Source organism: Pinus tabuliformis, chromosome 3_1 (assembly GCF_031772625.1).
Source record: "Pinus tabuliformis cultivar Carrire ecotype Pingquan chromosome 3_1, CPIR1, whole genome shotgun sequence".
NCBI lineage: Eukaryota > Viridiplantae > Streptophyta > Pinopsida > Pinales > Pinaceae > Pinus > Pinus tabuliformis.
The window spans coordinates 569,238,454-569,257,665 of record NC_142301.1 but is presented as its reverse complement, the minus strand read 5'-3'; positions in this window follow the sequence as shown (position 1 = coordinate 569,257,665).

The following is a 19,212-nucleotide window of genomic DNA, read 5'->3' as shown; positions in this document are numbered from 1 at the left end:
GACAAGAAATTCATGGAATTCAAAAAACTGTTAAATTACGTCCTATTACTGCCCACCAGTTAAGTAAATGTATTTGAAAAGGTTGTCAAGGGTATGTTGTACAAGTTGGTTACACCAATTCCAAAGAAAAAACAACCACCTTCAGATATATACCTGTTATTCAGGAATTTGTAGACATTTTTCCTGAGGAGATACCAGGATTACCACCAAAAAGAGATATCGACTTTACCATAGAATTGATACCAGAAACTACTCTGGTATCAAAAGATCCTTATCAAATGAGCATACCTGAGTTAACTGAACTCAATATGCAATTGCAGGAACTGTTGGATAAAGGGTACATTCGCCCAAGTGTGTCACCCTCGAGAGCGCTTGTGTTATTTGTAAGAAAAAAGGATGACACCCTACGACTGTGTATTAATTATAGACAACTTAATAAGTTGTCTATAAAAAATAACTACCTGCTTCCAAGAATAGATTATTTGTTTGACCAAGTGAAGGGAGCTACTATCTTCTCCAAAATAGACCTACAGTTAGGTTATCATTAGATGAGAGTAAAAGAAGAAGATGCTTGCAAGACAACGTTTAGAACGTGTTATGGGCATTACAAATTCATTGTATTGCCTTTTAGACTCACCAATTCACTAGAAACTTTTATGAGTATGATGAATGGCATTTTTCATCCTTATTTGGATAAATTTGTTCTAATATTCATTGATGATATACTGATTTACTCTAAAAACTTGAAAGAACACCTCTGAATAGTACTTCAAGTCCTAAGGGAAAATCAATTGTACAATAAATACAGTAAATGCGATTTTTATAAAAATAAAATTCAGTATTTAGGCCACATTATATCCTCAGAGGGTATAGTAGTAAATCTGGAGAAGATCAGAACCATAATGAATTGGACAGCTCCAAAAAATGTAACCAATATCAAATCTTTCATGGGCTTGGACAGTTATTACCGACGATTTATAAAAGGGTTTTCAAAAATTTCATACCCTATCACTTATCTATAAAAAAAGGGAAAAGCCTTTCGTTGGATAGAGGAATGTCAGCGCAGCTTTGAACTGCTGAGACAATTATTAACCACTGCCCCTGTTTTAGGAATAGCGGACCCAGAGAAGTAATTCATGGTATGTATAGATGATTGTCAAGAAGGGGTTGGAGGTGTGTTGATTCAGGAAGGCAGAGTGATAGCTTATGAATCCCGAAAACATAAATATCACGAGCAAAGATATTCGGCTTACGACCTAGAATTAACAGTTGTGGTCCACGCCTTGAAAATGTGGCAGCACTACCTATTGGGGAAGAAATTCCTTCTAATTAGAGATCACAGTAGTTTTACCTATTTCTTCAAACAACCAAACTTAAATCCTCGACAGACAAGATGGATAGCCTTCCTAAGCGAATTTGATTTTGATATTAAGCATTTGAAGGGGAAGGAGAACCATGTGGCAGGTACTTTAAGCTGGAAGGTGCATCACATCTATGAGATATCATTCAGTAAGGTGGAAAGTAAGCTTTTAAGTCAAATTAAAGAAGCAATGATGAAGGATCCTAATTATGATTTTCTTTGGCGACAAGCTAAGAAAACAATAAATTGGGGTAAGCAAAGTGACTATGGTATAAACTGTGATCAGATGTTGAATTCTAGAGGGAGAATCTTTGTGCCAAATCAAAAATCTATAAAACAATACATGCTGGACGAATTTCACAGAAGCCTGTATATGGCACATCCAGGCTATCAAAAATTGTTTTCAATAATCAAAAAGAATTATTTTTGGCGTGGGATGTGAAAAGATATTGTAGACTATCTGGATAAATGTTTAGAGTGTCAACAGGTTAAAGCAAAATGCCAACACCCGGCTGGTCCACTGCACCCACTCCCTATTCCTGAATGGAAATGGGACACAATTACATTGGATTTCATAACTGGACTACCTAGAACTAGAAGATAAAACAATTCCATTATGGTGGTAGTGGAAAAATTAAGAAAAACAACCCATTTTATTCCTGTTAAGTCTACTTATAAAAGTATGGAAATTGTTGATATATTTATCAAGGAAAATCTTTAATTACATAGATTACCCAAAGTAGTAATATCTGATAGAGATGTTAAGTTCACTTCTGATTTTTGGAAAGCTTTATTTACAGGTATGGGAACTCAGATTCAGTTCAACACTGTTTATCACTCGCAAACAGATGGGTAGACTAAACGAGTGAACCAAGTGTTAGAAGACATTCTTTGAATGTATGCAATGCAGTAACATGATAAATGGGAGGAATACCTCCACTTAGTAGAATTTTCCTATAATAACAACTACCATGAATCCCTCAAAATGATTCCCTTTGAAGTATTGTATGGGAACAAGTGCCAAACTCCGACAAACTCGAGTAATCCCGAAGATAAATTAATTTTAGGACCTGACATGCTGACAGAAATGGAACAGATAGTAAAGAAGGTGTGCCGGAATTTAAAAGTTGCCTAGGATAGGCAGAAAGCGTATGCTGATAAAAAAGAACCTATAGGAATTTTGGGGCGGGGGATCATGTATACGTAAGAATAAAGCCTAGAAAAATCTCTTTAAAATGGGGGGGATGTACGAAGTTAGCTCCCCGTTACTGTGGACCTTTTCAAATTTTGGAAAGAGTTGGGCCTGTAGCTTATCAGCTCGCTCTGCTAGGTCACCTACGAATTCATAATGTGTTCCACGTGTCATTACTTAAAAGATATATATATATGACCCCAAGCATGTCATTAACTAGAAAGGCATATAGGTAAAGGAAGAAATGATAGTATTTATTCTTCATTTTCCTCTCTTTTTTCTTATTGTTATTTTTTTATTTTTGTTTTCCACTTCTCCAATCATTGCAGTTAAATGATTGATTTAGAGAAAAATTGTATGATGAATGCAGGTAGAACCAGACGGAGAAATCCTAGTCGAACCCCTATGTATTCTAGAGCGGAGAGAAATAATGCTCGAAAGTGAGCTATCATCCAAGTTAAATTGAAATGGAAGCACTTTGGCCCAGATGAAGCTACTTGGGAAGATGAAGGCTTTATGCGACAAGCTTATCCGGCTTTGCTTCGGTACTGGGAGAACACGGAGGATGGTGTTGCACATAAGGGGGGAGTTGTAACACCCCGGTTACTTTAGGTTTAATTTCCGTCTTTTACAAACATTTTAATTGTTAAGAAAATACCTCTTATGGAGGTTAACAGGTTATTTTGTAAGTTAAGAACCTAAGGAGTTAGAAATTACTTTTAATTCTTATTTAAAAGAAATGATTAAGAATTTACCACAATATGTGCTATCTAAGGAAAATAAAGTTGAGGGGGACCACAAGAGTGCCTAAGTCCCAATAAACAGTTGGAGGAAACAATTACCCCATACTCCAAGGGACTTTCTTTAAAGAAAGGATCCAAGGAAGAGGAGGGGTTTGGTGTTTTTATTTTGCAGAAAGTTAAGAATGGAGAATTGGGTTAAGGCTGTGTGCTACCCAAGAGCTCAGTTCCTGATTTGGTGAAGACCAGTGGAAAAGCTCATCCTCTATAAGATTATTCATGCTGAGTCCAAGAAGACTCTAAGTTCCTAGATTAAGCTTGAAAGGAAGCTCTTGATTTTTTTTGGACTTCAGATATTTCAGGAGGAGAATGGTGAGCATACCATTCTTGTTGGCAGGGAGGTGTGGCCGTAGCCTGGGAGCTTTCTTTAGTAAAATGCAGATAAGTACTCTGAGCACATATTACAATTTTGTTAATCGATAATTTTTAGAATAATGAAATCAGAGAAAAGGAAAAATCGCTACTGTGGAAAGCATTGAAACAGATTTCTGAACAGTTAAGGGATTAAGTAGTTTTTAGATTTACCAGTTTATGTTATAGGGAGATAATTGTCTGGGAACAGAGTATGAGAACTCCTCATAATAAAATATAACCTATCTTTATATTACTTGTACAATGTTGATTCTTTTATGTGTAGATCAATGATTATGTAATAACATTTCTCTGTTACGATAATTTATTGATTATATGACAATATTGAATTTATTTCCTTAAAGTCGTGACTAGTGCTAGAGACAAGTGAACTAAACCCTCACAGTTCTTTTTAGTAAACATTGTAATTATGAAATTATTTAAACAAGACTAATGGGTTTTAGGAAACACATTCTTTATACCAATAAATAAGGAGTTACTAGTACCAACATATATATTATACAGCAGTATATTATGAATGTAATAATGATTTCTTACAGAAGGAAATATAACAGAACTTTAGTAACAGTAAAACTCTAAGCAAAAGCGATAAACAATAGGCATTGGCTATTCCGGGTAGTGATATTGTGTTAGAAAACATGATAATGCATCCTTGGTAGAACGATTCAAATAAAACAGACATAGCAAATCTTAAGAGAGAAATCTTAATATTAACACTATCATGCATTGAATAATCAGTCTATAAAATGGAAACAGGGTAGCCATAGGGCCATTCCACTGAATTACGGATGTGTTGCTTCACTATTAAAAATATAAATATGAGGAAATGACATTGAAATAGATTGTTCCAGATCTCATGAGGAAAATAAAGAAAATTCCTATGAATTTAAAAAGAAGTGTAGACAAAACGCAATCCCTAATTGACAGGAAGCCATAGTACAGGGCTACATTTTAAATTACTACCCAATTTGGGAAAACTATAAATTCGATGATTAAAACATATAAATCCATCTTCGGCAAGCCATTAAGGACTGAGAAACATAAACACGGTAATTGGGAAGCAATACCATCATTATCAAACCTTGGAGTGTAAACAACCGTCACCCAGGTATATATACATAGATACATAGATTAATTTAACAATGGTCTCTGAGTGACCAGAACCAGAAGCAACAGATAGATTAATTAAACAATATAGTGTCGATACACATATATATCTAGCATCAACCCCGAGGGTCATCAAGAGCAGCAAGCAAGTAGAAAACAACAATTTATACAACAGCCCTGTCTAGGGAAAATTATCTGAATGGATAGGAGTAAACCCTTAAGGTTTTTTAGACAGTAAACTTATCAAACTTCCCAAAAATAAAAAGAGGTTCGTCCAGGCTGTGTAGTGGCCCAGAAATGAAGGGTGATACCCTAAAGGTTGTCATCCAGAGAGCCGCATGGGAACCCGACTCCTCCCATGCATCAAAACCATTTATTCTTAGTCATGTTCATATATATTTATAACAGACAAAATAAATATTAGCCAAGCTAAAAATACATTTGGAAGAACTTACCTGGGCCAGCTATCTACGATGGAGAGTCTTTTCTCTGGGTAGAACTTCTCCAGGGGAAGAACCTAGAACAGGAACAATGATTGGACCCGAAGAACCATCCAAAAGGCGAAAGAGGTAATTGGTTGACGGTGTGAGCTGCCTCTGTGCAAAATAAAGAGAGGAAGTTGTGGCCATCATCATTTGCAGTAGCAAAACCAGGCTATCAAGGAGGAATGAAGCCACACTGCAAAGAGAATACGCTTCACCTATGAATCGATGTAATATATGATAGCTGAAATACTCCATTTTACCTAAGCATGGTCGTAACAATGGTTTGGTAAGAATTGCAACAGAGGGATGAGTGGAGCTAGCCTCTCTACAAAAGCAATGGAACAAATGACAATAAAACTCGAATACTCGGTGGGTAGGTACACTTATCCAGAGCAAACAAATCCAATTTGTTGAGAGTTTCTTTCCCAAATCGACAGTGGCAGGACTTCCATGCAAAATGCCGAGATCGTGGATAGTTGGAGGTTGGTATCTCGGGATCGAGAACCATTCAAAACTAGAGCGAGGGTTAGATCCGCGGGTTAATAAAAGTTTAACCAGTGAATTTAGGAACCAAACCACCAAGTGGTAACAAATTTCAAGGAAAGATCTGTGTATAAATATCATTAACGCTAAGTGAGATGAGAAGGTAAGGTTAGGTACTGACGTACCTTTAATAAATGATGACACATTAATTGAATACACGATATTACATAATAATAATAATAATTACTGTGTTAAGTGCGGGTTGATGTGTTACATTTAATAATATCTTAATAATGTAAGTGATATGAAAAGATTTTAGTGTGGATAAAATTTTAAAATATAATTAAAAAATTAATCAGTGTGTATTAAATTATATAACATAATTTAAATAGTTAGATCATTATATACTTATTATTAAATATTTATTATCTATTTTTTAAAGTGTGGTTCATTGTATTAATTGATATTAGCTACTTCAATGGAAAACCCACTTGTGTCTAAGTGAGCTAGTCATCTTTCACATAGAAATTACTCCCAATGAATGAGCATATCAATGAATTGATGCTACATTTCACATTTAAAAAAAAAATCATAAAAATTAATTAACTTATAACTTTGTTATAATCAACACAACCATACAAATTAAATGGTTGATAAACATTGATAGTAATCAAATTATTGATGTGACGTTACTTATAAAAATAAATAAATGTATTTACATTTAAAAAATAGGGAATAATGTTTTTAGCCATGTAGATTCACCTCTATTTTATCAATTTTATCAATTTTATCAAGGATATTGTTAATCTGTAAATATAATTTGTTACAATACCATAGCCAACACCATGGCTTTACTAATACCAAACACCCAAAAAATCAATACTCATATTTATATAACAAGTTTTGAAATTAATCCATTTAATTAAAATAACAAAAAAGACATAATTTTTTTTAGGATTGACCACTACTATTAAGAATATTTTAAAATTTTAAAAATCTATTCCAAAATAGACACCCTTGATTACACTTACATCATAGAGTATGGTTGGAAGCAATCGCCAAGTCAAACCTTCCACCCCTAAATTGAGATATCAAATGTTATGGAGAAAAACATTGATATTCCTATAAAAGTTAATTCATCAATTCTTTTAAATGACTTTTTTGAAAGGATCTTATTGTATTGGGTTCACATTTAATTTAATTTCCAATTAACAAGACTAGCCTTTGTTTTATAAATTTATTTTAAATGTTTGTTAAGAAAAAATGAATATTAAATAAATTAGTTAATCTCAAAATGGAACATTCACATTCTTTTAATACATTTTATGATATTTTTTTTTATCATTTGTCTTGTTCCCATTTTTATTGCCAGGAATGAGGCATAATTATGTTAGATTAGGACTTAATCTTCATCATGTCCAACTTCTCATAGCTATCATAGCACAAGATTTGAACCCAAGAACCGATAAGGGGATAGCACAATATTTGAACCCAAGACTTTTGGTTTGGTGAGACTTCATTTAGAGGGCAATTGCCAATTGAGCTACCCCAAGTGAACAATATATTAATAATTAAGAAAAGTTTATAAATATTAATCACATGAAAAAAGTCATTTTCTTGTAGATGTGTAATGCATTCACTGCTCAATATGGAAGTGATACGTGATATTTAAAATCGTATTGATATTATACCTAAATATGGACATGTGCAATTCCTCACATACTCATGATAGAGTTCACATGTGGTATTTAGAAAATAAATAAATTTTAACGAAAATAAATTTTTACATCATTGAGAAATAAAATATTTCAAATTTCATATTAAGTAACATAATTTTGTATCAACTTTACATTTATAGAATAAAATAATCAAAATAAAAAGATTAATTTATCTTTTTACTTTTTACTTTCCAATATAAGCGCGAGATGTAATTCTTTCACTACCTCAAAATATTTCATTGATAACTCAATTTCGTAGATATCTATATATAGAGCGAGAAAGGTTTTATTTTTATAGTAATATTATTCATAAATAAAATATTTTAATATTTATGTAAAATAATTTAATGAGGTTAGTAATTACTTCTTTCCTTAACATGAAGTTTATATATATATATATATATATATATATATAATGTAATTGAGGTTTACAGCTCTAGATTTGATGATCCTTCCATAGGGTTGATAGATTAGAGGTTGAGATGGATTTATATTGGTACTTAGGTTTGAATGAGAAAATGAGATGTAAGAAAACTTTACACTTTTATATTATGATTTTCCTATTTATAATTTAAAATAAAATTAACTAAAAATTTATATGGAATGATTGTTGAATAAAAAATAGATAAATAGGATGAAAATATTTAATGTAAAATGGAATATATATATATATATATATATATATATATATATATATATATATATATATATATATATATAAACCATGGATGTAAATGATGTTTACCACTCAAAATATTATCTCAAGTCAAGATGGATTTATACTTATATTTAGGTTTAAATGAGAAAATGAGATGTATGAGAACTTTATTCTTTTATACCATGATTTTCTTATTTCTAATCTAAAATAAAATTAATTAGAACTTTTTGTCAAATTTTATATGGATTGTAAATGAATAAATAAGATAGATAACATGAAATCCCACAAGTGTAAAATAAATTGTGAAAGGGTATTTTGTTAAAGAACTCCTTGGTGGAAAGGTAACCAATTCGAATCCCACAGGAAAAAATCTAACCATGTTGAGTGTTGGTGTAACACAGGCTGAGTGCAATCCCTTGATGATTTTGATGGCTTAGATTCCCATAGGTGGCAACTACTCAAACCACATGTTCCGTGCTAACAAACAAACAAAAAATGATATATAAAGATGAAAATATTTAATGCAAACTAGAATAAAAGGGTAGATTGTGGGAAGCCAATCCAATTTTGGATGCCCCTTGGGATAGTTTAATGCCCCCAAAGGTGGCTCCTCAAACATTTAGTATTGGTAATAACACTCTAATTTTTATTTCTATTTTAAGAGTAGAAAGTTGTGTTATATTTATGCAAACAAATATAGTGTAATTTAAATGCTTTACATTTTTTTGGGCATATTTTCCAATGAGTTTTTCTCAAAATCCGTTCAAAAGTTCTTCAAATGAAAGACTTGAGTTATATAGATTTAGTGCTTTGAAGGCATTTATGCATTCAAAAGTGCATTTTAAATAATGGAAAATACCAAGATGACTTCGATTTGTATCACCAAATTTCAACAAAAATAAAAATGTAAAATGTAAAATGATTAGACTTAGTGGACAAATATTTCCCCGTGTGAGTAATATAAATTTTTATTAAATATAATGTTGTTATAACTTTTTTTTTAAAAGAGTTACACAATTTATCACCATGTTAAATCATAAATATATGCCATAATTCCAAAGCAATAAGAAATTAAATAATATCATTTTCAAATAAAATATCAATCTCTATCCATAATAATATTTTAAAAAGATCAGCACTTCGGTGCACGATGTAATGGTGAGGGCGGTGTGCTGTAGCACCCCCCACCCAGGTTCAAATCCTGCCGCGGCAGGCGAGTATGATGTATGAGTCCCACCCCAACTTACAAAAAAAAAAAATATTTTAAAAAGATCTAAGTGAAACATGTTACATTACTTAATGATAAAGTAATTATGGTTGATAGAAAGGGGCTAAAAGTAATTAGGGTGGAGGGAAAAGGATTAAAAGAGATTCGTGTGGTTACATTGAGTTGCTCCAAGATATAGAAAGTATTTGTTTTGGATGCTTCATGAATAACTAAATAAAAGGGTCAATTAACCGGATAAGCAATTATATATATGGTAAGAGGATATTCGTTTATTTCCAAATGAACTCTAGGTTTCATGAGAAGGCTCACCCACAAATTCAATTGTTGAATTTGTTGTTTCACCCACCAATGATCCAAATATACAATCGATAATCCAAATATATAATCGATAAGAGTTTAGGTGACTTTGTGGTTGGATTCTTTGATAACCCAAATCCACAATTAGGATAAGCTCAAATTTTCCAAATAAAGTACCTTTAGACCCAAAATTTTGAACATGTAATAATCATATATTTTTATATTGTTATTCTAGATGTGGTATCCTTTGATAGAGAATTTTAAATATGCAAATGATGTTGGAATTCAATATTTTACAATTTTTTTAACAAACACTTTGGTGGATGAGCATTGCATCTACACTACTTCAATAAGTTTTTTCATCATCACCATTGTAGATTCTTATGCCAGGTCACTCTAGACTTACAACTTAAATAGCATAAAATTGATGGAAAACCATTTCACCATTCAAATTACAAATTGATGGCAAACATGCAAATGTGAAAAAAGAATATATTGAAATCCTAGAAAAATTTTGACATATGATGTGCATCTTTTTGACATGTTACTTATGCTCTTAAAAAAAAATTCTCAAGCAATGTCTATTTTTTTCCCCTTTTTGGCATATTACATTGAAGTTAAAAAATCACATTATTTTCCGTAAATTATGTTGTTAATATAGGGATTCATCTTGTTAAATTATTTTTAATAAATCAAATAAATTTAAAGTCACTTTTATAATATAAATACTATTTGGTTAATTAAACAAGGTTACAAGTCATATTTACTATGACAAAATGAAGGACCAACAAGTATAACCAAGAGCATAAAAAATATGTCAATTAATGGAGAGTTGGGAAAGTGTATGTCAAGAATATTTTCAATTTTAAAAATAATCAATCAATTGTCTAAAAAAGGCCTCTACTTACGTCAAGATCAACTAATATCCTTGCAATTGACCTTTATCTTTCATAGGCAAAGTCATCATCCACAAGAATATTTTTTCCTAGGTTGTTTTCAATTTTGCATGAATCTTGGGGTTCAATAGGGAGGCCAAGAAGTTTTATCCATATTGGGTGTCTTATATGGTCTCATCCCTAGCATAAAAAAAGAGTGGCAAGGTTTTATAGACAAATAAGACCTATCCATAAACCAAACTTCATTTGATATAAAAACTACATCTTCTTTCTTGCAAAACACAAAACCAATGCATACATCTTGTTAGTATGTGAGTTACAAGTATATAGCCTAAACTTGAACCCCGACTCTACTTACTCTATACCAACTTGTCAATACAATTTTGTGCCAAGTGCATCCTGAAAAGTCAAAAATTTGGTTGACTGCAATATATCCCCCCACAACTAAGAACACATCCTTCCTTGACTTTCAATGACCTTACATCATTTTTTCTTCTAATGAACCCAAAACCTTCCATAAAGGCCAAGTAAACGACGTGTTCCTTCTACACTACAACATCACCTTCCTTCATCAAGTATAAAGAGTTCAAGCACACAAAAAGGTGTTTGTTTTTCTAAGCATTAACTTTCAAATTGGCATAATCAATGGGAGACCATACATACATTACCATGGTCTATCTAGAAAGGCCCATATAATTATCCAAAATTTAGCAATATTAAGCATTTGTATCACCAATCTTATCATTACTCATACCATTCAACCAACTCAAAAAACATTTATCTTCCCATTATCTAAATTATATAGAAATATGGTTCACTATCTAAAATATCATATTATTACATTATCCATACACCCTATTCCATTACTTATTCAAGAACCAATTAAAAAATTTCTTCATCTTTAAAGAAGATATCATTATCATTCATTTCGGCGTTTCCTTTCCCCGCTTTGGGATATATTAGTTATTAGTTAACTACTTACATGTTGGGTAAGAGCTAGGAATGAAGATTGGTGAAACCGAGGTAGGTCAATGTGACAATGGATTAAAATCCAGAATCAATGGTGAAACCGAAAAACAAGGCATAATATCTGTCACTAGCGATTACATGTGTTTGGTGAACCATCTTTTACATGCAAGCGCCAGCGAGATAATTTTAATTTCTCTCAACTACATTAAATTTGGTGATTTGCAGGCGGGCCCTGCATGTTGACGCGAGTTTCACTTACTCCAACCACCCAAGCAGGTAGATGACTGTAAACGTGAAGCACGCGCTTTCGATAATGTGCCTTAATCTTGATTTAACTTACGTGTGGACTTGTAAAGCAAGTCAGGTCAGCAGTCTTCATTTCATATAGTCTTTCATTACGTGTCAAATATATCGTGGAATGTCAAGTATACGCAAAACAAATTAAAAATCTTTCTTTATTTTTTTTATATATTTATTTCAATATATAAATTTGATTTAATTATTTAAATATATTTGATTTTAATTATAAATCTAAATAAAATTTAATCCAATTATTAAGATTAAATAAAAGTCAGGTCAGCCATCTTCATTTCATATAGTCTTTAAATAAAAGTCAGGTCAGCCATCTTCATTTCATATAGTCTTCACTCTGTGTGGAATATATCGTAGAACGTTAAATATATGCAAAAACAAATTAAAAATATTTCTTTATTTTTTTTTATGATGATGATGGTGATGATAGTCAAATACCTAAAGAAACAAATTATTTAGTTTGATTTAAGATTTTATTCCTATTCTCAAAAATCTTGGAGAGAAGCATCTCGAGCTCACTGTAATTTTGACAACATGAAAGGCTAGGAAGGTCAGTGTTGCAACAAAGATTTTGAAACTGAGATCTAAAAGGAAGTGATTTCCATCCTCGATGTTCGTATTCTCACAGAGATGGCAGAACCTTTCCATCCATGGTGTTTTAGGAACTGCCCAATGACCCATTTCACTATGGAGCTCATGAGAGTTCGTTCTAATCTTGCCTATATTAATTTTCTTCTTTGAGCTAGTTAAAATAGAAAGATACTTTTGATCTTTTAGGGTGGGGTTGATGACCTCCTTATAATATCTTAATTTTCTTTTAGGTGCTAAATCTTTCTCACACCACATTTTTTCTTTCAACTTAGAAGTAACAATATTTTTAATGTTATTAATGTTTTGCAATGCAACATTCTTGTCGATCTCCCAATGGTTTAATCAGGCCCTGGTGTCTTTATACCAACCTTGTTTGAGCTTTAGGTGGTTTTGGCTGGAATTTAAAGCTAGCTTAGGAAGTCTATGGTCTCCTATGTTATTGAATTTGTGCTTGTACAACAGAAGCCTAGTCATAGCTAGGCTCTCGATAGGGGAAAGCCCCACTTCTATAAGGAGAATAAGATAGGGTGTGTTACTTTTAATTTTGAGGTTATACGTTATAAAATGCTTCTGGATTTGCTCAACCTTTCTCTAGGATTCTCTAAAGATACTACAACCCCAAACCTCATATCCATATAAGATAATAGGAGTGACTAAAGTTTTCAAAGAGGAACTTCTTTCTATCCCACATTACGAGGTTTGTCGTTTTACAATTATTTTCAAGACCAAAATAAGCTTTCCATCCCCCATTAATCCTTTTCTCAATGCTATAGTTCCAATTGAGCTTGTGATGAATATCAATTCCTAGGTACTTGTAGGAAGACACTTCCTCCAAGTTACTATTGTCATACATAAAATTAGCGTAAGTGTCCTTCTTGGATTTGATAATCATAACTTTTGTTTTGTCAGTGTTAACAATCATACCCATGGTAGAGCAGAAATCCTTAAGAAGTATAAGTTGCTTATCAAGATCAGATGGGCACCTTGCGAGAAGAACAATATCGTCAGCGTAGAGAAGAAGGATGATGACTATCCCAGCTAAGATCGTGCCAGCACATCCTACTTCCTCTAAACAACCTTCTAGCTTGTCGATGTAAATGCCAAATAGGGTAGGGGAGAGGGGGCAACCTTGTTTAACTCCGATATTACACTTAATATCTTTCGACCACCCCTCATTGCTCTTTAACTTGGCAATTACATTCTTGTATAACCTTATAGCAGCAGCTGTCAACTCAAAAGGAACCTTTAGCTCTTCTAATCTGTTCCACAAAGAAACAAAAGAGATTGGATTTATCATTGCGACATTCCTCCATAATGATCCTAAGTGTAACGAGGATGTCTGTTGTTGAGTGTTGCTTTCTAAAACCCGCTTGGCCTTTAGCCCACTTACCTTCATTTTCAAGCCATATGCACAACTTCATTTCCCAAATAATACCATATAACTTGGCTAAGAGAGGGTTGATCATAACTGTCCGATAATTAGAGGGGTTATTTGTATCCCCACTTTTAAAAATAGGGATAATGAGGCTTTAAGTCCATGGTTTAGGGAACCCTTGCTTGACCGCTTGATTGAAGAGCTTGTGAATGTGGGGGATGAGGACACAACCTCCAATTTGTAAGATTTCTACCTGCTAAACTTCAATGTCCTTAGCTTTCCCATTAGCCAAGCGATTAACCCCAAAATCAATGTCTTCTAGTGAGAAAACTTCTTTTGTTGTGAGCAAGGTTTCAAAGTTATCCATGACATTTGGAGATTCATAAAGCTTTTTAAGATAGTAATTCCAATTGTGTAAAACAATTTTATTATTATCTTTAGTTTTCCTAGTTAGAATCTACCTCTAGAATTTCTTAAGAGCTACCTTAGAGAGGTGTAAGAGATTCTCTTGTCTTTTACGAATATACTGTCTTTTTTTCCTTTTAGTTAGGGCTTTGTATATTTTTATCTTACCAATTTTAAGAGATTCATCAACAACTTCCTTAATTTCTCTCCTCGCACTTTTACAATCTTTGTCATACCATGGGTTGGTTTTGCTATTTCTTTTATTACTTGAAACTTCAATTGAGAACTTGTTAACAGAATATGAGAGGGTTGTAGTAAAATTATGATAGAGATCTTCTATGTTGTCTATACTAGATAAAGGAAGCAAATTAGTTTTTAATTCATTTAGAAAGAGATCTTTTTTATTTCTATCAAAGATTTAACTTCTTTTGACTATAAGTATCATCTTCTATGGGATCTCTATGCATGACAAAATTGAGAGTTATAAGTAAAGGCCTATGATCAGAGTAAGGCTCGTGGTCGTTTAAGATGTCAAAATTTGTTATTTCGTTGTATAGAGGGAGATCGGAGATAAAATAGTCTACCACACTACTACCAAGCCCATGGATGCAGGTCATCTGACTAGAATTGGGCCACTTCTTTAGACCGTTGCAAATTATGAGATCCTGAGCACTACAGAGCTTGACTAGCTCTGACCCAAACAAATTCTCCCTGAGGTCTTCAGAGCTCCTTTTGTACTAGCTAACTAGAGGAAGGTCTTCATCTAACCAAAGAGGATTAAGGTTGGAATGATTGCTTAGAAGAATAGCTTGGGTGCTTGAAGTTTGAGCATTAGTCACTCATTAAAAGGTTATTGACTTCATTCCTTAGGCTAGAAATATCATTCTCTAAACCATTGTAAGGACTATTTTTATCTAGATTCTTTTTCTTATAGAAGTTAGAATTGATGGGGGGAAATAACAGATTGCTCTGTAGGTCTTTTTATCATAAATGTCAGTAATTTCTATCCAACTATATTGGCTGCAAGGGTCGGTTTCATAAATCCTAGCATGGGGAGAGATGTTCTTCTTAATGTAACAAGTTATACCCCCAATGCCTCTACGAGAGGATCACTTATTCCAAGTAGACCATAATGTAAATCCATCTATGTTAGGGATCTTACATTCTTCATGCTCCCAAGTTTCAACAAGCAAAATAATATCAACATCATTCGAGATCCAACTTAGCTTGGGGCCTTTATTCCATGGAAAGCCCTGACAGTTCCAAGAAAGAATCCGGAGCATGTTGAATTGCTATTTATTATTATCTTTTTGGTTTCTATCTCGAATAATGGCTTTTCTATTTCTGATTGTTGCCCATTTTCTTTTCTTCCTAGCTTCCTTTACATTTTGAACCTCCTTTCTCAATTCTGCTTGATCTTCTGGAATGAGATCTTCATTTATAAATATTCTCGTTCCTTTTACACTTGAGGTTTTACTAAGTATGTCATAATAGAGTTATTTATAAATGTTAATTTAATTATTTATTATTAAAATTAAAATAAAGATAAGGAATTATATATATGGGATTTATAAGAGGAAAATTTAGGTTAATCAATTCGAAAGAATCTGCTGGGTAGTCAAATTAGCAGACCTCTTGACCTCCGGATTGATAAAGTAGTGAGCAATAAAAACTCTACTAACTAAAATATACTGACCAATTCAAAATAATAATAAAAAAAATCTCTCTAATAAAATTTTAATATAAACACCAGTTAAAATTATTCAAATATATTGATATAAATGTTTATGATAAGTCCCTGTGTGGTTAAGACAAATATTAGGTAAGGTGCACCTCCTGGAATTTTCAATGATGAGACTTTTGTTCCAATCCCGTCCAATTTCATGCAATCTGACATCCTTGATTGTCAACGGATTTCTGCAATAAATTACCACATATATGAATTAAACTATAAATAAAATGTGCTCACTAAAATCTGATTTATGCTGATTTTATGAAAGGTGGTCGGGCTTGTATGAGTACAGAAATCTGGATTGGAAAGCTCCTTGGTGAAGGTTGATTAGTCCGGGTTTGCGTTAATAGAGAAATTTGGGTTGAAAACCTCCACTGTCATTGAGGCTGGTAATAGCTGAGATACAAATCAATTTGACGGCATAAAACACCTGATAAGGTTGATGTAAACCAGAAACAGTGTAAACCGTGAGACTTCGTAAAATCCCCAATAAGGACGCTGGAAACCGTGAGGCTTGTGCAAACCGGAGACTTTCTGAAAATTGATCCAACCATGGAAAGAAGAGGTACCCTCGCTTGGATGGCCATGAACGCGCTGTTATGTTTATTAGCTGTTAATGTTACTGCTGAACCAGGTATTATTCGAATATTTTAAACTAGCTCGGCACGGTTTTTAAGTGTCCAGAATCGTCATTGAAGCTTGTTTTGTTCATTTTCTTTGGTTGAAGCTTGTTCTGTTCATATTCTTTGGTTGAAAAAAAACTCTTTCATTACGTAATTATATTTTGGGCACCAGGGTTTGTCAGCATCGATTGTGGAGGAGAAAGACATCACACTAGCGAAAACAATATAACATGGGTTACCGATGCTGATTAGATAAGCGTGGGTGACACAGAAGTGACAGGGGACGCAACCTTACCAAAGGTCGTGGGATTAAACCCTTTTGAATCAAGGTTTCATATTCAGAATCCTTGGTTTTTAGGAAAGCCAAGGACCTCTTCCAAACACTTAAAAATGGGCATTTTTCAATAACGTATGTGAAAGGATACCATGTAGTACTATTGATGAGACTTACTCAAATCCTTTCCCAATCCTAATTCTTTATTCTTTAAAATTGAAATATGTGAAATTCCTCGTTAGTGGTAGATGTGCATTAAATTTGCAAATTAGGTTAAAGTCGTTCAGTTTAACTCACCTCTACCATGATTGGACAATCTAAAATAAGTGTGTGGGTGTGTGGGTTTTCACTATGGCCTTAGTGGCTGAGGCTAACTATTTGGTTTAAACTGAAATGTCTAAAAATCTACTTGGTTTGGTGTAAGACATGATTTCGGAATAATGGTCCTGTCCCTAAATTGCATGGGGCATGGTAGTAGTGGAGCATAATGAATCCAAGATCGCTCCACTATTAAATATATACTATTTGAAGAAAATCATTGGCATCGCTAAAAATGAAATGGATCATCTTACTAAATTTGTTGTTGCTACACATCTACAACACTTAGTTGCTTATTTAGTTTCTACTTTGCAATAAGGTTAGCATTGTCTACTAGAGACATTTGTCATTCATTGAATCGACTTTAAATATGTACTACTTGGTTTCTTATTTAGTTTCCACTTTGCAATAAGGTTAGCATTGTCTACTAGAAACATTTGTCATTCATTGGATCAACTTTAAATATAAAATGAAAGGCATCATCTTACTACACATCTACAATACTTGGTTGCTTATTTAGTTTCCACTTTACAATAAGGTTAGCATTGTCTACTAAAAACATTTATCATTCATTGAATCTACTTTATCACATTGCAATACATGCTACAACCAATTCGGCATTCACATGTATCTACAATCATACATTTTATATATCTCATTTTTATTTCAAATGATATTTATATAATATTTATATAGTATAGTTTCTAAATTTAGTGATTTAGTTTTCAGAATGTTCTTCCCAAATCTCTATTGGTATATTTTGCTGTTATTAATGATATATTTCATAGCTTTTTGTATTCACTTGTGTGGTCTTTTTCATACTTTTGAATAAGAGTATTTAGTTTCCTAGCTTTCACGAAAACAACGATGAAAAAAGGCGGCAGGAAAAGCTTAGTACAAAACCATGGTTTCAGATAGTGACTACACGGAGTTTAAGAATTTCTATAAATGGCTTTGGCGTGACTAGTAAAGCAAGTTGGTCCATAAGAAAATATTAGTTGAAATCAAGGCAGTCTCTGGGTTATGAGTAATTACACTGGTAATCTAAATTTTGTTTCTGACAATTACAGTAGAGTTGTCTTTGTGATTTTGTATTTTTATGGCCTAATTTTTTTTCAATTTTAACATCCTATTTTGACCCTGAGGCAACCATTTTGAAGCGTCAGGTCCTTGGTGTTTATGACTATTTATCATAAACAAAACGGTGGATGAGATCGTTACCAACTTTTTAGATTTCTGTTTTGGAGTTAATCCATAGTTTATCTTTACTTGTGTCTTTTGGAAGTACAATTTATGATAAAAATTCGGCGTCTGAGCATTTAATCCATTAGTCTAATTAGGTAGTACTAAGTTAACAAAGCTGTTTTCTACAAAGGTAGAAGAATTAGGTAGTACTAAGTTAACAAAGCTGTTTTCTACAAAGGTAGAAGAATTGCTCGGATGGCCAAAAGTGGTTGGAATCCAAGCCAAAAAATTTCAAAAAATCTTGTAGAAGGAGTGTTTGAATCGTATTTTTGATGGTAGAAATAGATTCAGCACTATCAAAAACATCTAAGACACCTAAAATTTTAAAGTTTAACAACTATAATTTGGATTTACATAAATCCTTGCCGGATTTTCTCTAAACATGACCAGAATTTCCATAATTTTCTGGGCAACTCCTCCGCCTAGTTAGACTAGGCAGTTAACAACAGTTATCCAGCGATCTCCAGTCGGACAGAACTGACATCGGCCTCGGGCTCTGTAGCCCTGGCATTGGAGGTTGAGCTCACCACCGAGGCAGAGGAGTTGCCCGGAAAGTTATGGAAATTTCGGTCATATTTAGAGAAAATCCGGCGAGGATTTTTGTAAATCCAATTTATAGTTGTTAAACTTCAAAATTTTAGGTGTCCTAGATGTTTTTGATGGTGCTGAATCCATTTCCACCATAAAAAAAACGATTAAAACACTGCCTCTACAAAGTTTTTTGAAATTTTTTTTACCCAAATTCCGGTCACTTTTGGCTAGACAATTCCTC